Source organism: Ciconia boyciana, chromosome 2 (genome assembly GCF_034638445.1).
Source record: "Ciconia boyciana chromosome 2, ASM3463844v1, whole genome shotgun sequence".
NCBI lineage: Eukaryota > Metazoa > Chordata > Aves > Ciconiiformes > Ciconiidae > Ciconia > Ciconia boyciana.
In genome coordinates this window covers 32,192,201-32,213,044 of record NC_132935.1, presented here as the reverse complement: position 1 = coordinate 32,213,044, position 20,844 = coordinate 32,192,201, and the positions used below count along the sequence as shown (strand labels likewise).

At 41.5% G+C, this 20,844-nt stretch overlaps 1 protein-coding gene across 4 annotated transcripts in view; it reads right to left on the bottom strand.

The window, feature by feature from the left end:
* PAG1 (phosphoprotein membrane anchor with glycosphingolipid microdomains 1) overlaps window positions 1–20,844 on the bottom strand; it is a 109,339-nt gene that overhangs the window by 30,488 nt on the left and 58,007 nt on the right. For 3 of the 4 annotated variants that reach the window (XM_072852293.1, XM_072852292.1, XM_072852294.1), the window contains one exon: window positions 11,569–11,633. The gene's annotated coding sequence lies outside the window, so the exon portion shown is untranslated. The remainder of the gene's footprint in view (window positions 1–11,568; window positions 11,634–20,844) is intronic. The other variant, XM_072852291.1, reaches the window with a different exon arrangement.

The window sequence follows — 20,844 nt, the reverse complement described above, 5'->3', positions numbered from 1 at the left end:
ACACTTACAGGTTAATTTGATGTCAGCAATAGTAAATTAATTTTTCCTTTTGTTGAAAGATTTTCTTGACTATGACAAACAGCTGGCTATCTGCCTGAAGAGCAGAGGTAATCCAGCTCCACATTTACTTAGACGCAATATCAAATTGATGTGCTACTTTCAGAAAAACAACCGTGCCATCCTTTTAGAGGATCCTTTTCGAATTGTCAGCTGACTTGTAACACATGACCATAGACCTTAGTTTGGGGCAGCTGCTAAACTACTTGCTTTGCTATGTATTTCCATGAGTTATTCAACTGACAGGAGAAATGCAAGACTGAGTTCGGCTGGAAGAAAGCAAAAACAACGGAAAGACCCATCACTCTCTTTACCCCAGTTTCACAAGTCTAAAAATAGCAGAAGAGAGCTAACAGATATTATGTGGGCAAGAACGAGAACCAGATTGGTGAGGGAGAATTTATTCTTAGAAAATCCCTCATTTTGGAATGGTTACACACAGGCATGCGCTGACCCAAATAGATCATGGCTCCTATCATTCCCTACTGCATGCAAACAGATAAAATGTTGACGTGCACCAAAAAGGTCTGGGGCAAAAAAGCAAGCAAAATCTGCACAGAAACTGCCAAAAAAAGAAAAAGCACAGCAGCTGGTACACAACTGCTAATAGGCAAAGACAGCACTGCTGGCAAATGCAGGTGAAGCGAAGGCAAGGGAAAAGCAAAATGATGATGGAAAATTCAAAGGTCAGCCCAAACGGATGGAGAAAACAAGCCAGTTACCACAGAGTACCTACTGCTGTCTCAGAAGGACAGTCATTTGACCCATTTCAGGACACCCAATTTATTCCACTGTGCTGGTACTGCCCAGTGATCAAGCCTCAGGGACACCGAGTTCCCTCTGGTGCAGCTTTCTGACTCGGCTTGATTGCCCACATTGCTGTTCTGTGGCTCTGCAGATGAGACTGGAGGATTGGGAGACCATGGGTCAAATCCACAGAGTGTCTCACTAGCTGAGTTACAGAGCATAGCAGAGCAGTAACATGGGCAGCAACTCCAGTTTTCTCTCCTTTCTTCCTCTCAGCCCTTCCATAGTTTTTTCATTTTCTATCAACAAAGTCCCAGGTGGCACTGCAGGCTCAGTGAAATGTCACACGTGTGACATGATGGGTGGGAGTCAGCCACCCATCATGAGATGCGTGAGATGCCCATGCATGTGAATGATGTGTCTGAGCCTCCTGCATTCCCAGGGGCTACCAGGCAATGGAGCCTGGCAAGGAATGCAGCTGAACAGCCCACAGGAATGCCATTTAATTGCCTAAACACAGGCAGCTAGGACCACTTGAGTTGCCTGAGGACATCCAAGCTATCTGAATGTCTATGCAGATATGTCCACAGAGATGGACGACTGGATGCAGGAACTGCAGGAGATTTGTGCCCTTCTGGAGTGGCAGCTGGAGGCCAAGGGGTATAGCCTATGGCATTTAAAACAGCATTCAGTGCCCTCTCTTCAGGCAGATGAAACCTGCATCTGGATGTGGTTGGCAGACACAGCACAGGACCTACAGAAAGCTCTCATGCTTCTCAAATAGCGATTAGAGACTATAAAAAATGTCCCAGGGCATCTCAAATGGCACCAGCTGCTTCTGGGTGGGCAGCTGAAGGGGTCCCTGATCTCCACTGACTATAACGGGGCCTGAAGGTGCCTTTGCAGGTACTTGCCTAAATTGAGGAGTTTTCATTTGCAGTTGAATCTCATAGCAGTAACATCATGCTTAATTGTTACACAGATACAAGCATCTTCCTCTACAATCATTTCCTACACAAGGGCTGAACGGTCAGCACTAAATCTTTCTCAGAAAGCCGTAAGGATTTATGCAGGGATGAAACATTTGAGTCAAATACCAAAAGAACACTTTCCTCCAAGCAGAACAACACCAGAGCATCAAACACCTTCCAGCTGGCAGGACAAAAAATGAATGTCCAGATTTTCAGAAAAGTTTAGTACCACAGACCCTATAATGTTTAATTATCTGATGGTGCTTAGGACTCCGGGTAGAGAAGAAAAGAAGCAAATAAAACCACATCAATCTAGTCATCGTATGAATATTTAAGTCCCCTCTGCTGGAGCATCAATGTGTGGGCTCATATCGACAGTGCGTTAAACGTCCCTGTGCAGCTACAGAATGCATGTGTAAGCATAAGATTAGCAAACAACCATCAAAAGACCCATATTCAGAAAAAAAAAGAAAAGTTCTTCTCCCTTCATGAACATTTTTAAACAAAGTGTTCATTTCCCTGTAATTTTTCCCCATTAAAATTTTATGTTACTGCAAAGAGATAGGTATGCAGGGAACTTCTGGCCCAATTCTGTTCCCAGTCACTCTCGTGTAATAACTGCAGGCAGAACGGTGTCCCCTCTGTGGAATTATGTGCAACTCTAGGTTTCTTTTTATTTAATGCAACATTAACATACACATCTACACGCTAAAATATTAAAGCTGCATTACAGGCAACGATTTGCCCAACTAATTTACATAAAAGTAGAATAAATAAGAAAGCCTTTTATTATCCAGTTAAAGAGACCAGCAACATTTATAAAGTTGCAGAGTCCTTAAGAAAAATACAAAAGCATTCTTGCTGCAACAGAAAGTTTCCAGGAATATCAAAAACTGTAGGTCAAGTCATGGACTTCTTTTGTAGGCCATTCTTGCTTTGTCTTTAATACTGGTGTGCTGCTATGAATAAAATAACCAAGCGTCCTGCAGTTAGTGCTAAACATTAGTTACTATTTTGTGAAACTAAGTTGAAACTTAAATGTCAGCCTTCAGTGTACATCTGCTGAGATTTAGTCTCTTCCCAGAGTAAATCTATTATACTTCAGTCAATAGATGGGATATAAATAAAGTAGGAGCTCTGCAGAGTCTAAAACAGGAATTGCCACTGTATTAACAGGCTTATGGCAATGTTACTTAGAAGTATTTGTTTTAAAGTCTCAGCAGGCTTGTCCTGATGCCTATTGTGTAAAACCATCTGCCGAACAGACAGAATCGATCTCTGAGTGTGTCCTGCTTGGTTTGTAAATTTACCTACTGTGACTAAGTACATAACTCATTATTAAAAACAGTCAGACCTGGTCTTCCCTGGGGGTAAACTAATGTTTCTCATCATCCTTAAAAAAAACCACACAACAAGAGATAAGGAATAGGTAAGGCATTTAAATAAGAGCCGTTATTTGAAAGGCTTACTCCCATGGCCTGAATCAACATGCAAACGTGGACTCCCAATCATCTTCACAAGATAATTATAATTCGTAATTGGCACTTCTAAAGCGTTTTCACAGAGCTGTGCAAATATTGACTAATTAGCCACACCAGAATCCTGTGGGGTAGGTGAGCAGCTACACTAACCCCGCTTCGTATCTGAGCAAATTGCTGGGGAGAAAAACCCCGACCCTTGCCTGCTGAAGGGGCTGAGAAGGTGGGGACGTTTCCAGTCCCGTGCCCCTCGCCCAGCCCGTGTTGCTCCCGCCACTGGCGTGTTACCTGCTCCTCTCTTCCAGAGAGCAGGTGAGAGGAGCTCTATTTTAGCAGAGCTCTGGAAATAGTGGCCAAACCTCAGTTCGTTATCCAAAGTGCTGTCAAACAAAAGGTCTAGATACTCAAATGTCAAAATAAAGCCTGAGGATTTGATGCAAGTACATGCAGTATTTACGTGAGGATGGTAGCTTCTTCTGCTGAGGAACACTCAAACGATGATGTACTGCACAATTATGGCTTATTCCCAGAAAAAAAATATTACACAGGTACTTGTAACTAAATAGTAGAAAAAGAGCTCTACATGTATGGAGTAAGACACTCCTTTTACTTAAAATTCAGAGAAATCTTATTATCCACTGTGTACCCACAATGAAGGGTGAAGAAAGCATGGAAGTCCTGATAGAGCCTCCAAGAGGCTCTACCTTCATCATGTAATAGAACACGGAAGGCAAACTTAATGTCATTAGCTTAGAAGAAGAGTCTAAAAACGGAGTGAAGATCCTTGGAGGCCACAGCAGCTAGAAAGTAAAATACGCCACTGAATATTGCCTCCATTAAATCCAGCTTTTCAATTAAATCGCCCTTAGGAAAGCAATGATTAGTCATTAGTGTCTCAAGTTTTCTGGTTTAAACCAGCAAACACTAATGATGGCTTTATTCCAGAGCTTTGTTATTAATCACCACATTCAGGGGTGACAAACAGGTCTTTTCCAAATAATTGCATTATCACAAGATTACAATGTATACAATATACACAATGTGAATCATTTTTATTTGGTGCAATCCTGCTTTGTCTATTGAAGCCATTGGTTGTATGTTGCGTCTAATTTCAGCTACAATCTCTTTAGGGCAAAGATTGTGTCCCTGTGGTTTTGTAAAGCCTCATTCACAGTTATAATGGCATATAAATTAAATAAATAAGGAACTGCAGGAATTTATTCTCTGTTTATCAGGAATTCACAAGTGAGGATTTACATATTTTAAAATAGATTTTATTCAGATAATATCTTCCAGAGATCTGGTTCACTTCTGTTGTTTAGAAATTGGGAAATGGCTTTTAATTTAACTGCAGCAACTATCTAGGTAAAAATAATAGCAGGCCAAATCAAGTTCGTGTGGTGACTGGTTGAATACTAAATCCAGTGTTACTCCACTCTGAACTCATTCTTCACCCTGGTTCATGTGTAACTGCTTCTGAGACAAGCAAGTTTGCATCCCTGGTATAGAGCATTAACATGATGGTATTTTAACTACTGCATTAGTTATCTACCCTGAGCAAGGCTAGACAAAACAAATAGTAGGAATAGAGCAGAACTGGATGCTTTAGTGAGCAAAATTCATCAAAAAACGCCCAAACCAACAGAGTACAGATTAGGTGGCTCAGGCTGCAATATGATAAAAGGGCAGAAAGGGCTTCTGTGCTCAGAAGGTTTATATTGGTGGAAAGAATGGAGAAACAGTCCAACAAAAATTACTAACATTTTCTAAATTTGGCACTCCTGGCCACTCATCCCCAACACGCCAGAGCAGGGGCTGGGGGATCATGGCCACAGCCAGAAACACATTGTCAGTAGTAGTACAGGAGAGTCATAAGCCAAAGCAAGTCTATAGTAAAGCTCCATATGCCACACTTTTTTTGTGCACGCATTTTCCTCTTCAGGAGGAAGACAGAAAAAAAAGAAGTGGCAATTTTTATCTCTCTGTATAGAAATATGTTCATGAAAATAAGCATTCAGCCTGCTCTGAGGCTTTGATGAGCAGCTCAAAGGACCTCAGAAGACTGCTGGGCTCTCGCACCTGGAACTGCCAAGTTAGTGAAAACACAGGGCGACTTTGGTCTGTAAGAATAAAGGGTGAAGACTAGGGTGAGTGCCTGTTTTCAGGTACACCAGTGTTCATCTACAGTAGGTAAACCACAGCAATAGTGGTAAAATGAGTCGTCTGTGTTATTAGAAAGGTTAATTGTCCTGGCTGGCCTTCTGCTCTTAGAGACCTGCAACTTCATGTGCCTGTAAGGTGAGGGGTCTGGTCCCTACGGCTGGAGCGTGTAATTACAGATGGACATTTCCCATCCTCCAAGATGCCAAGCCCAACTCGTCAAACTCGTAATTTTTCTCATTTTTCTTTTTGGTTAACAAAACTAAAACCTGTAAAGGAAACAGCATGTGAGGTCAACTCCTTACACTAGGATGGAAAATGCACCCATTTGCACAGAGTTAATAACATGTCCTAAAATGGCCATTTACCCTCAAAAGCCATTAGCATGTAATAGCAGCTGCTCATCCTCTGAGTGCAGACAAGTGTTGGAAAGAGGTGCTGAGAGGCTTTGTCCTAGAATTACATGCCACTGGTTTAAACATTATGTGAGTAAATTATTTTAATTGCCCATATCAGTCCGGGACTGAAATGGTCCTATATGGGTTACTATCTTGGTAGGAGTGGTACAAATGCTTTTCTCTGGTCAGGGTGTTGTTTGAGAAGAACATGTACATACCTGAATGTCTAGAAAGCCTGTACATGCCTGAATGTCCACAAAATAAAATGAAAGAAAAATCACCCCAATAAAATAGCTTTGCAAAATATTAGCTAGTAGTGGTAGTTTCTGACCACAAGTCTTGCATACGAAGATCCGATTTCTTGCAAGTATAAGCACTGAAAGAGCAAGAATTGTTATTTTTGAGATAAATGTTACAGTTCAGATGTCACAGACCATATTAAAGGCATTCACGGTTGGCTCTGGGATTTAAAGAGAGGGAAAAAAAAAAGACACTGTCGTAAGAAGGTTGGTGGTGATCAGTGTGCTAATGACCATGAGAGAAACACGAGATTTTTTTTTTAAGCATCATTATCTAGTGGCCTTGAGTGCTAATCAAAACAAGGACTATAATGCCTGCTTTAATGGGGTTTGTCTCAGTAATGCTCCTAAATGGAATAAACTACATTAAACCCAGACAAGCTACGAAGAGAGATAAATGGCAAAAAAATACACTGAAAACCTAAAGATTCTTTTAATCTACTATTAACTGAGTTACCATCCATGGCATTCACAGTTAACTGTGGGTTTGTAATCCATTTGCTGAATTGTACAACTAAAATAGAAATGTTGCTGTCCTTCCGTTTAAAACAACAGATTAAATAAGGCCCAAATTAACCTCCAGAATGGCTGGTTGGGCAAATACTGTACTAGAACAGGCTGCATATCTATTTTCTTCTTTAAAAACAGGGAAAGCAGCTCCCCTGGAGTTTACAGAGGGAATCTGTCCCCACCGAGGTAGGGCTGCACATAAGCTGAGCCTCTGCACATCACAAGAAGGATGCCCCAGCGGACCAAGGACCTCACACGCTCCGTCACCAACCACTGCCATTCCCCATGGCTGCAGTGCTGGAGGGACAGGCGCTAACTGATCTCAGTAGGCTTTGGATCATCCTCTTAATGTTTACGGGAAGGGGCACTGAATGCCAGGAAAATTAATTCATCGCCATCATCATCCTCCTCCTTTGGCCTTGCTCATCTCTCCTCTGCATATGCTGGCCCAATGCATAGCCATGCTGAATTTCTTCAGCTTGATACCCCAGAAGATCAGTTACACGTGAATCCCTCAAAAGCAATTAAATAGGTCTTCTGATGTATCTATTTTGCTGTACCTCTCACACTGAGATGGGAGGATCCTCAACAGCTGAGGGGACAATCCAGACTATAGGATTTTGGGCAGATGCTGCAGGAAGAGGTGACAATTTACAGATAAAATGACAGCCAAGGTATAGAGGTAGTGATACTTTATGTTCATTTAGAGGCAAGAGTGAAATGTTTCCAGGGGTCCAGTCTTGGAAAGATGGATTAGTTCTTTGTTCATGGTGTACACAAAATGTAGGATCATGCACGTTATCTTGAGGAAATTTTCAATGAAGGTCTCTAAAAACTGAAGCTGTAGCTTAGGGAACATATAATTCATTCTGTAATTAATGGGTTCCCCCCAGTATTATAGAGAAAAAATTCCTATGGTTTGTATTGCTTTCGTAAAACGATTGCTCTCCTGCTCTCAAGGTACTGTGAAAGGTCACTGGTGTTGAATATACATGATTTATAAAGTACTCTGGGATGAGAGGTGCTGTGTAAATGTAAAATATTATTAGAGCATACTCTCCTTAATTGACATACACTGAAATGGAATTGGCTGTGCCACAGGAGCAGAACTAAGAAACCCAGTTAGTGTGATGACAGCAGATTGTCTAAGGCTACTGACAGTCTACAACAGCACAAGCATAAATTCATCTCACAGACAGATTTACCTAACGCTGAAAGTTATTGCTGTTCATCTGCAATAGCTGATAATGTGGATATGAATTTGAAGACTGTGTTACAAAGAAATGACTAAGTAGGCAAAGATCACAGATTACTCTGTACCACAATGAAAAAGCAGCTTCTGAAGCAGCTGTAGGCATGGGAGTTCCCGTGTAGCCCATCCACCTTCCGCAGAAACACTGCCTCACACAAGTCAGTTCTCAAGTGTATGCCAGAGATGCTTGGGATGCCATGGTCCTCATGTGCTTTGCAAAGCCACCCTCAGATGGCACTTTTGGACTCAAAATATGCATCCTATTTATCCCTGGCTTTGATGGAGGCTTCCAAGTTCCCCTTGCAGATTTGAACCTCGAGATTTGTTCACTTACAGCTATATCCAAAGAGGCTTCCTAAAAACCAGTCTCCTACCGAACTGAGCGAGAATGAGCCCCATCCCCTCTCAGGGAACCATAAATTATGCTTTCACCCCACTTTTCGGGAGAGATTCCAATTTCTCTCTTTCTTCTGACCACAACAGTCTACACTTTAACACTGCAATAAATCATCAGTTTGAAGTAGATTTTAAAATATTTTAACAGCTGGGGCAATGACATTATTACTCCACTTTACCGTAAATGGAAAAACTCCCATTCCCCCTCCCAAAGACAGAGATTGCAGATCATATTCTGAATTCTTTTCAAAACCTAGGCCAAAAGATCTCACCAGCACAGTCTGTTCCCCTTCACATTATTATTCCCACTCTCACAGATTCTTTTATCTAATTCCCTTTCTCCCTGAAGTTTACACTGTCATTCCAAACATTTTTCAACTGCACTTCTTGTCCCTCCTTTTAAATTCCCTCTCTCTCATTGGCCATCTAAACCCCTTCTTCAAATAATGCTATTTTCTTTTAGAAAAATGATGCCATGAATTCAGCACTACAAAGTAATCTGTTCCTACCTTTTCTCCTGTGCTAAAACAAGCCAATTTAGATCTTTTTTTTTTTTTTTTTTTTTTTGGGGGGGGGGGGGGCAAGGGGAGAAGCACAACACAGCACTTCAGCAAAAGTATATGAGCTTGCTGCTCCTAAAGGGAAAAAACTAAGTTCTTTTGAATGTATTCATGCTTTCCCATGAAAATTGATACATATGTCTGGGAGGTAAAGAAGATTTGGATTATCTATATTTGAGAGAATAGTTACATGAAGTTATTGCATAAAATGATTGATTTTCTAGCAATAGAAGTTTTATTCAAGGATAACGTCAAAGTTGTTCTCATCTATGCAGAACACTTCTCATCCACACAAAAAAGGCTCTTAATTTCCTCTATACTGAAAAAAATGCTATTGTATTTTTCTCTTCAGTGATGACTTGAGTATTTGGTTTCTTCTACTTTCTTTGGATAATTTTTACTCTTAACAGATTTGCTCATTTGGCTACAGCTAAATTGCTGTAGTAATGGCAGACAATGACACTCTTAGGCTACGCTATACGTGATTAATCTGTGCTCCAACTGAAAGCATTTATCATCTAGGGGCTACCCTTCCCATTTGTCTTTTCCCTATGTTTCTACTTCTCCTTTCCTAACAAGGAGAATGACAAAAATCAGTATGGGTTTTTAACCTAGGGAATGATATTTTTAGCTCTGAGGCCTATGTGTAAATGTAAATTTCCAGCTGTTAGAACAAAGAAATAGAAAATGTGAGGCAGATGTTAATATATTACCCATTGTTGGTAATACAAGCAAAAATCAACTTTAAAAATTCCCCCAGCTATTTCAGTAATGAAAACTTAGTTGCTTGGGCATTTACATAGACCTGTGCCTACAGAAATAAGATCTAACTAGTTTCTCACAATCCATGGACTCTAGTCAAATCCTCTGTGTTGTTTCTTCCTCTTCTGATATTAACAATCCACAGGCTAGAACGTATAGCCAATTAAATAATCTCCAGAAGTTTCTTCTGCTTAGCAATCTGATGAACACCCAAAGACCATTTAGGGTCTCTACTTCTTAGCATCTACTGCATGATAAAGTCAAGTGGTATCCGGAGGATTCTGTAGCCTATGCTATTTTTCAGGACCATATTCAGCACCAAAAGTTAAATCCCATCTCTGGTTTCTATCAAGTACCACTTGACCGTAAGTCTTCAAGCACTTGTGAAGCCAGTGTAGGCAGAGCTAATGAGCAACTGCTCTGAGCTCCCCAAGAACTCTGCTTTCCTTCGAATCCACCAGCTGAAAAACCCACAGCACGTCTGTGAATGAAATAAGGTGCTTCTTGCTGTATCTAGTATCTTTGTTGCTTCTACCATCTTCTAACCTTTGGAAACTTCTGAATTAACTGTCCTGGCATAGTGAACACAAGTCATAGCCAGAGGCATGGAGGAGTACGGATATTCAGAGCATACTTACGGTTTAGATTCTCCTCCAGGGTTTCCAGCCTCTCTCTAGCTCTTACCATCTCGCATCTCTCATCATCTCATCTCTCTCATCTCACATAATCCCTCCCATGGACCTCGGATCCCCATGAATCCTGAAAGTCCTTCCTTCTAACGTTAATACTGCAGTGACTTCCAATCATCCCGTGTCAGGCACATTTGTGTTTGTAATTCCTTTCACACTAGGCAATTCATTAAGGGCTCTGTTTTGATTACCAAAATGTGTGAACACAATTTTCTATCTCATCTATACAGGGTCACTCTTATGTCAGCTCATTTGTGACTGTGACAGTCTTTTCCCATCCTAAAGGCAAAATGGTGTTTACATTTGGTTAGTTAAAATATTTACATTGCACATTCAAATGATGCGTTTTCCCAGTGACAGGGCTCTCTGTGGTATTTCCTCCTGTACCTACTATGCAGCGGAAACAGATGATTAAGATGAATATTCTGGGTGTCTCTAAACAAGAAGATTAAGGAAACAAGCAGCATAGCTATACTATACTAATGCTGCTGGACTTTGTAATATCCATGTGGACTGTGTAATCTGCCTGGCACTGCATGAAAGCCTGTCTTTTAGGCCCCCAAATCGGAAGAGCTACACAATTTCCAGCCATCAATCGAACAGATTCTTCATTTATCGACCATTCATTTGTTCACTTGGTGTGTGAGGTAGAGTAAAACACGACAGACGTAGGTCCTGGGAGAGGAGGTAAGAATGATGCTGTTTGCTGATCATCACTTTGCCTGCAGATGACAGCCTCGAGCGCACCGTGTCTGAAGGGGTGCAGAGACGATGGGGGCTGCTACCCAGCAGGAGAAGAGAGAAGTGAAGTTGAGACGGAAAGGTGACACTAAAGCTGGCAGGGGAAGGCCACAAAGCAATGGTATTTCTGGGAATCGGAAAACACACTGGACTCTCCTGTTTTAATTAAATGCTTCAAAGTTGAATAAAATGCTGCAAGTGATGCTGCACAGGGACCTGCTGCACCAAGAGGTACACCAGACACACAGCATGATCCTTTCCCCAAAGGGACTGTTTGAGGCTTGCGGGAGAGAAAGAGTACGCATATAAAACTTCATACAACAGTGAAATTCAACATAATTTCAGACATATTATAATCTACACAGTAAACAGTTAATTTTGCTCACATATTTGTTATGACCAGAACAATGAAGGACCACCATATGCAAGTCCTTCTGAGAAGAAATCAGATGCAGAGTGAAGCACCTTCTCACATGGGAACTCCATAGCAATGCAAAATTAGGAAGAAGAACTTAAAAAACCCAGCTCTCAGTGGGGGTATTCCTTACCTTACAGCACTGTCCACGCAGGTCTTCATACAGGCTCTCCCGGTGAGGAACCAAAAACTTCTGCGCTGAAAAAAATGATGAAGTGCTGGTTAAGAAGTTACCGCAAAGGCCCTGCCTGTGCTTACGTCTATCACAAACTCTGCTGCATCGTTTTGTTTACAGAAACATATACAATAGATGAAAGTTGGCTATGTAAGCAAAAGCTATCTATTTTAAATTGACCCTGCCCGCTTAGTGTCATATACTCTGAAGGAAATGGGTTATAAAAGTCACTGTATAAATGAGGCATGCAGCATTTAGCAAACAAACTTCAAGCAGGATAATTTTATGTGTGGGAGATGTATTTACTCCACTTTTTTAAACTAACAGTGAATGAAACTTTGTGCTTGTCAGTTAAAACACAGCAGTAAAAATAAAGTAACAGGCTCTACACTAGTGTAAGCCAGTATATTCACAATGACAAATGACCAATTTTGATTTAACACAAAACCACATTTATCCACATATATTTTTGTTTCCTAATAAGAGTGCCTATAGTAAAGCATCCACTGAAAAACGGGTGTGAATTGCAGCCCCTTTAATTATTCTGGTTCCATTTTTTTGCTTGTGGGGACAAGCTCTGATTTGGGATTTCCACACTTGCTGGTCCCTGACAAGCGCAAGAAAATCATGCAGACAGCACAGAATCTAATCTAGGGTCTCACTGCTCTCTCTCCTGGAGGTAATGACCATAAATATCTCTAATTTGATAGATTTTAAAAAAAAAATTAAACAGGTCTAAATATGTTTATTATTACTTTTCAATGTCCTTCTTTACTGTAGCAGGTGTTGTCTGGAACGTGTCTCCCTGATGAGAAGGGCATTGTTAAAATGCTGATGTCCCAACGGCAAGATGCGGGGTCCAGCATCGTCCCTCCAGCCCTGCTGCCCGGCCGAGGAGCCCTCTCCCTCAGCGAGGAGGGGTGCACGGGGAAAGCCTCCGTGGAGGGAGCAAACAGGCTCACTACCTGCCCGCCCAGTGCCCGACACGGCCCCACCGCCGAGCAGCCTGGGGGGCTGCGTAGGATTAGCGGGGCTGACACGAAGGGGATGCCGTAAACCCCCAGGCCAAGGGCCAGGATAAACCCAGGTACTGCATTTGGAGCGAGCAGTTAGCAGCCTCGCAGTTTCCCATGGATAAACGTTATTTCCTCCGGCCATCCTCACTTGCTGGCCCGCTGTGCCAATCACCTCGCGGTGACACAGCTTGCAGCTCCTGGCCTTTGGCTGGCCGGCTAGCAAAGCCCCGCCGGTTTTGGCAGAGGGACATCCAGTGTGATGGGCAGCGGCTGCCACTGTCACTAGCAGGATGTTTTCCGGAGTTTCTCCTACAAAGCAATGTGTTTATTCTTTGAAACAGTTGCTCCCTAAAGATTAAAACCGAACAGGAGCACAAAAGCAGCGTGTGTCCTCTGGGGCTGCTACGTGCCATCGGGCAAACAGGAGGTACAAGCTGCGTTCTCCCAAATTACGTGCAACGAGCGGTGCTGCACTGGCAGAAGAGGGTAAAGTCCTTCAGCACACAAATGATACTCTCCTCCTTTTTACCCCTTCCTTAGAAAAAAAACAATAAAAAAATCTGCCAATATCTTTCAAACACCACTTGTGACATTATGAGCTCCAGATCTGGAGTTGTGTGGGCTCAGCCACCGCAGCTGAGCCCATTCACCCCAAAAGCACGTCAACCTGGGAACACAAAATGAACAACAGCCACAGCTCCAAGGCATGCACTTTTAAGACCATGTTCGTTATCATCCCCAAATAGCAGTACACACTCTCAAAAATATAGTTAACAATTACGAGGGACAGACAGCAATAAGAACAGCAAAAGACCTGGAGAAGTGCTCAGACAAAATATACCTTTACTTTAAAACTAGAAAAATAATAGTAATTTAAAAACTACTAAAAATATCATCGAAGGAGTAAGAACACAGGAGAAATATCTGCACAACAACATAAAATCTGTTTAGCACAGTCTGTGTAATCTTAGTTATTACAAAGAGGCTGAAAAAATAAATGCAACAACAATTTTTCTTTCTGCTGAGGTGTGTGGAACAAATGTTAATTTTTTACTACTGTACAGGATGTTTTCTATCCCAGGGAGTACCTGCAGGGGGGAGGAACTGTCTCTGGTAATAGGAAGAAGTATTTACCTTGCCTAATGGCTATATGTTAATGTATTTCTACTAGCAAAATCCATTTAATATTGCATATACATAGTAGCTTCTGGCTTGAAAAGTAAGAAAGCTGGAGAAGGAGACTAAATGGTCTTTTCTTCCTCTGATGGGAACACATACAGATTTTCTCACTACTGGTAATGCGAACTAAGCCCACATAAAGGGGAACAGACAAACTTCAATAACCCTCAGCTGCAGCACGATGCCACCATGAAGCTTTATGCTCTTAAGGAGTACAGCAGACTTCACAACTTCTCCTCTGGTCATATCTCCCATATTTTAATTAATAACCAAACAGCAGCAATCACTGCTGTGCTACTATAAAGATAAAAACCTTACCGTCGATTAGCACGGACTCTTCGTGCCAGACCCCGTTTGCATTGTGCAGAAGACACCAGGAGAAGCTATTAGCGAGGTGCTATGAAACTCCCTCTTGTCGTTAACGCAGCTCTAGGAGTTTCTCGACCCCTGTCCTCGGCCGCTCGCCGATTCCGTATGCGCGGCGCAGATCCCCACCTTCTCTGGCTGCCAAGCCGGCCACAGCCTGCGAACAATGCCGCCTCTGTCAGCCCGCCGAACGAACAGTGGCACAAAGACACGCTCATGTACAGCCCCAGACTTTTTTTTTTTCTTCTTCTTGGAGTACAGGCTGATGAGAACGGATGGGAGAAAAACACTTATGTATTTGTGATTAGCCAAAGCTTCGTTTTGTTCAGGAGGAGTAAGATGGTGTCGGCGCAGGACGGGCACCCCGGTGCCTAGAGGGGAGATGAAATCTGCACTGGTGAGAGTGCTCCCTGCCTCGCTTCGCACATTTTTGTTTCAGATCCGTGGGTGGCTGCGTGAGCAAGCAGCCGAAATAGGGGAGGAGTTACACGAAATGCAATTTATGACTTGAAGCCTTGTTTTCCTTTTCCAGAGCAGGATGGAGAGGCGAAATCGCAGCGCGATGACACAGCAGCGTGCCTTACACACCCCACCTGCCGCCGCCCGCCTCCCCAAACTGGCTGGGTGTCCTGGTTTCAGCTGAGAAACCAGGACAATTTCTTTAATTTTCTAAAGAAAATTAACTCAATCTCAGCTGAAACCAGGACACTGGGAAAGCTCCTCTCCCTGCTGAGGCGTTATCCCTGGGATGGAGCACGGATGCGGCGGCTGCTCTCGCACCGCTCAGAAACCACACTCCGGAGAGCCTCTGAGCACGCTGGCTGTTCGCTCCCTCCCCACAGCACTCCCTGTTTAATTTTCAAGGAGGCACGATGCTTCACGGTCCTAACGAGCGCCTGTAGGATGAGACAATGAATGACATCCTCAGCAGATGTTTACAGCTGTCACTAGGAAGAGCGGAAGACGGCAGCATCTTAAATCCCAGCTTTCTGCAAAGCTCCCCTTGGAAATCAGACAGGCAAAGTAGAAACCCCTTTTAAAATCAGACGTCTGTATTTTTCTTGTTTTGAACGGACTATCGTGTGCATGTTGCACACATTTCACGTAACTTCAGCTTTGTTTTCTTTCCTATCAGAAAACGAGAAGCAATCTGGCCCGGCTCCAGAGAAGTCGGTGATGATCCCTGCTGAAACCAATTGGAATTTTACAGTTTAACTCAAATATTCCCAAGCCAAGCTCCACGATAGAGGGTAGCTGTTTCAGATTCCTCCGCATTAATTATAGTTCAGATCTTAAAACACTGCAGCTGAACACAGCAGCAAGCAACAATGCGTTTTCTTCTAGAAGCAAACACCAAGGGACACACAGCCCTAGGGTGCAGCACAGCTATGAACTCATTCCAGGTCCCTGATGAACCATCGCAGCGTTACAATAATTTCCCATGCAATTAGTATTAATTGGTGACTTGCTGGCAATCCCCCAGGGGCCCTATCTCACCCTTTTAGCAGGTCCTACCAGGTCAGGCTTGAGGATCGTCAGCAGGGCCAGGCAGCCATCACTGGTGCCCCAGCTCTTGGGGCTCGTTTTTGCTGTTAAATTTTTGGGGAACTGGCAAGGGTTATCCTGAGTAACGAACAATCACAGATATACCACTTCCAAATTAATGCGTATGAGTTTGTAACATGAGACAGCAAAATAAGAGGGAGATTTCTAGAGGGAATTTATAAACATTTTTTGAAAATAACTTGTGTCAAAGCATTTCACTGAGGCCAAACCCCAACGTCATTTTCAGGAGAACTGAGCGGCAGTGCCAGTGGATAGTAACAGCCCAGTAAGACTCTGCATCTCGTACTCAAAATTAAGCTGAGAAAGGAGAGCTGCAAATGAGCAACCACCTCTTCTAATTTTATTCTTTAATAACAGTTCTTAAGGAAATGTTTTCCTTTTATCTATTAAGAAGATCGAGTTATTTGTCTTAAGCATCTTGCCAAATGGACTTAAGCAGGATCAGGACTGCTTTATATCAGCAGAGCCCCACGACTCCATGGCAATAAACAAAATCAGATGTTCTTTGACAGAACATTGTAAATATCTAAAACATATTTCAGAGTAGCTTCCAGGGTCAGTATCACAGCTGATGCATCTCCAACATGATCTCTTCTTGGTCTTCAGAATTACATAAGTAATCTCAAAAATCCACATACTTCTATCCTTTAAAAAAAAGTGCTGAGGCAGTTATTTAGAGTCAAAAGGATGCCCTAAATGAGAACTGCATGGAGGCCAGCCTACACACACCATTCAATAACTAGTAAAGGATGCAACATCTAACAGTAAAATACATTAGGAAATGCTTGTTGCTAGAGGCAAGCAGAATTACTTCAACTAAAACAGGTCAAGTATAATCAAGAGCAATGTCCTACAGGCCAGCTTTATTCCTCCTCCCTTTTCTGCTTCTCCTAAGTTTCTGGTCCACATGAATCAGTGGTCCTCAGCATTACTCTTCTCATACCATTTTCCTCCTTTACTGTGCAACGTTTGGGAACCACAACATAGCATCAATAGGCTGCCTAATACAAAATGTCTAATACATGGTATACTTTGGCTTGGTAGTAGTAGAGAATATTAATGATGGTTACTTCTCTTGGAAATCTTGGGTCTGGAGCAGAGGAGAGTGCTACAGCCTGCCTATGCCATCTCACTTCATCTCTAACCATTTGCACCTCTAGCTTTTACTTAAGGGCTCATGATGTACTTAGTATACGCAAACTCAAATGGGAAAACCGAAATTCATAGTATTTACATTGGTCAGCAGATGTACAGAGATTTATCATTTACATATATGTGGTTTATATGACATAGTTTATCAATTTTTTTCCTTGGAGATCCTTCTCTCTCTGGATCTTTGTGATCCTATTTGATTTTGATTTTTTAAAGGCCTTATTGTCTTTTTTCCCCCCATCTATGGCATGTAAAGACCAAGCCATTATTTTTTTAGTGTCACATGAAAAATTAATACTTTCAGATTATTCTCACAATTATTTTAAAAGTACAGAAGATGACCTCATTTTCACTGGTGTAACCCCACAGTAATTCCATTAACTTCCAGTATCTTTGGATGTACACCATCCATCTGAGATGTCCCTCACCTCTATCTCACAAATCCTTAGCTCTCAAAGGGTATAAAACCACAAAGATATTGCTCAGGACAGTTTAGGTGGCAAAAGAGTTTTGTCATTCAGTGGAGGGATGGATTAAGAAACCACAGAATGAAAGTTTCAGAGATCTTTTCTGTAAAAACATGCAAGAGGAAGGAGCACAGTGCACACTCTGGCAGGGACAGTAAGGTGCAGTATGTGTCTTTGGAGTTGCAGAAAGATTATTGGCTTTCTTAGCATGCTGCTACTCTGAAAAATCTGGTTTGCTCACAGGCTTTTACAACACACACACTTTCACACTCCTACTTTACATCTACAACTAAGAGACAGACGGATACAACATTCAGTTTTCAGAAAACACAAGACCAAGAGTTTCTTTCTCCAATGAAGAATGCCAAGACTTAGTCACTGCCACTCTAATATCCTGGTATCAAATTCAATCTTTATAAATATAAAGCAAACATCTTTTAAGCAAATTATGAACACCTCTCTTCATACAGATAAGAGTTACACTTGTAAATTACTTCTCTAAATAGGTGTTACATCAAATCTTCAACTAGTCCAAGATAGATGTGTTCAGCCTGCATCAGGTGATAATGAAGCCTTAACCCTAGAGATCTTAGTTAAATTTGGATTAGCTATTGATGAAAACCAATTTGATAACACTGTTTATTCTAGACTTCCTTTAGTTACAGTTTTTCCAGTCAAACTTGTCACTGCTATTTCTTCCTGCATTAACTTTTTAAGAGAGTTACTTCCACTGGCAGTTTTATTTGTAGCACTGCATGGCATCAGTACCTGCACCTCATCAGGTCCTTCCACCTGCCTGAGCCCAATGCTGGATGGCACCACGTCCTCTCCATCTATGGGAGATCCAGGGACTAAACACATAACTACACTTAATCAAGCATCACCTTTGGTCTGGCTGGGAGCTTGTCAGTCCTGGGAAGTACCTGCGTATCTCCTACGCATGCTGAAGACATGCACATGCTGGACTGCATCCACTGCTGAAGAGGGCTGTATTTCATTTTGAGCTATCTATCTTACTGAAGTATTTTACTTGGACGCAGATCATTTGGGTTTACGGTCTGTTCTCTTCTAAAAGCTCCTGACTAGCTCAGGTGAAGACATCATCTGCACAAGTTACAGAAGACTTATGGCCATGTGGATTTTAATTTGTCGTCCCTATCACGTGTCTAAAGCCCCTTCTTAGAGCAGACAAGTCAAAGCCTTATAAAGATTTAAAGTGTACCAATACAATCCAAGTTTAATATTCTGTATTACAAGAATGCAAATAATTTTCTTAAATCTTTTTTCATGGAAGCTGGTTTGAAGCGTTATAGTAATTATGAACTACTATACATTCAGCAAAGCATTTTTATAAGAACACCTGATGTCATTTGCAAATTTCTTTCTTCTCTTTCCACCTGTCAGATTAGTACTGATAATGGAACTGAAACTTTCACCTCATCTGCCTCCAGCATTTATCAAGCATTTGAGCATGGCTTTTTGATTTCCATTTGTAGTTGCCAGAATTTCCAACTGTTTTTTCACCCAAATACTTATACATTTGGGCTTGCTTAGTCCAGACAAGACCAAATGTATTCAGTCTGCTAAAGTCAAGACTAAATACATACATATGGTTTCCTAAAGCTACTCTTTAGGACATGGATGGCTACAAATGTGCTTCCTTTGACTTCAGCTTGCCTTTTATTCTTCCCTGCAGCTTGCTCATTTTTATTAAAAATGAAGAAAGAAATCACATTAGTAAGTTTTCATTTTCCACTCTTCCTAATCTTCAAATTTATCCCATTTATAAGGCCCAACTATTCCATGACAAGAGCTCTTTAGACCATTTAACAGGAGCAAAGTCTTGAATGACCAAGGATTTTCTTTTTTTGTTTAATCCTCTCCTGCATCCTCCCACTTTTCCTATTTTCCACTCCTTAATTAAATTTCAGGTCAAAGCTCTTTCTGACTCACGACATTCAAATGTTTTCAATTTGGTTAAAAAATCGTGCAAATCCATTATCCTATATTGTCATAGCTAACCAGGATAAACTCTCCTGAATTATTTGGATATATGGACAAGATCTGATTATCTAAATCAAATTGCTAAACTCTAAATGCACAAGGGAGTATAATTTTTTTTTTAAAATGTCAAATCTGATTAAGGTGTGCTCAAAATAATTCGCCAGACTATAGGATACTAGTGGACAGAGGTTCTGGAAATGGAAGTGACACCATGCTAATTGGCAAAACAGCCACCAGAAGATATAAATCTATTTACGATTCAAGGATTTCATTTTGAGCTTATAAATGCAAAAGACAAAGAATGACATCGTCCTGTCATTTGTTGACAAGTTGCGACAGAGCAGCTGAGAAGGAGGATGCCTGTATCACTACCTCAGCACCAGCCAGGAGGGCTCTGCATCCTGCCTCCTACGGCTGACTTGCTTTTCCAAGTCCTGATCCTGTCAGACCTGTCTGAATTATCCTGGTTTTGCTGCCAGGAGTGGTGGCATCATACTCAGCAAAAGCATACCAGATAAAACTGTTTGTATTCAGGAAATTGCATTATATGAAAAGTAATTATTAAGATGTAATTTTCTCTGTATAAGCATTTGCACAAACCATACAATCCTCTTACCAGAGCTACTGCTCTGTAGAAACTGTTGGAAGCACATTTAAATATTGAATCAGTGCTAAATATGTCTGTAGCATTTACTTATTCATAAATCCAGGGATATACAAAAAAAAAAAAGAACAATTCTTAGAAACTTTATTTAACCACAGTGAATTGAGATAGTGTTTAATACTGGAAGATTCATTTCAGGAAAAACAGGATGGGATGTAGACTGTCAGCTAACAGTTCTTGCTCTCTTTGATTATCACTATATCCTTCACAGTGAAAACTAGTTTAGAAAGCAGGAAAAACAAGACAAACAACCTTAATCCCCTTCAAAACATAAATATAAAGTTGGTTAATTACATCAAACGTTTCTTAATGCAACCAAGGCTGTTTGTGCTGTCCTCCCAAGTATGAGGACAGAGCAGAGAGCTGGCTGGCTGTGCACCTGCTTCACGTGGCACTAGCCTGAAATCTAGCAATACTGCCCAAAGTTTGACCTATGTTACTGGTATAAAAGAAAAAAAACAGCCTAAAGAAGCTGCTGGCACCTCAAATTCATAAAGCTCCTGAAGCAGATGAACAACAGATCAGTAAGGGAAGGCGTTTCCAGCTTCTTTCTGCTACTGTTTTGGGATTTTATACTTTTTGCCTGGACTCCACACTACCTGGGAGAGATCAGACCTGGTTTTATATCTAATATTATATTGGCCTTCGATACTTTGTTCTCCCTTGGACATACTCGCCATGGATGGATTGGCACATATCTGAAAGCCTCACCCAAACTTGGTTCACAAGGCTGGACTGAAAGAATGTAGAGAGCAATTAAAAAGGAAATTTAAAAGACCAAATCTCTCAACTGTCTGATAAAGCCAGGCTTATGCAAGGG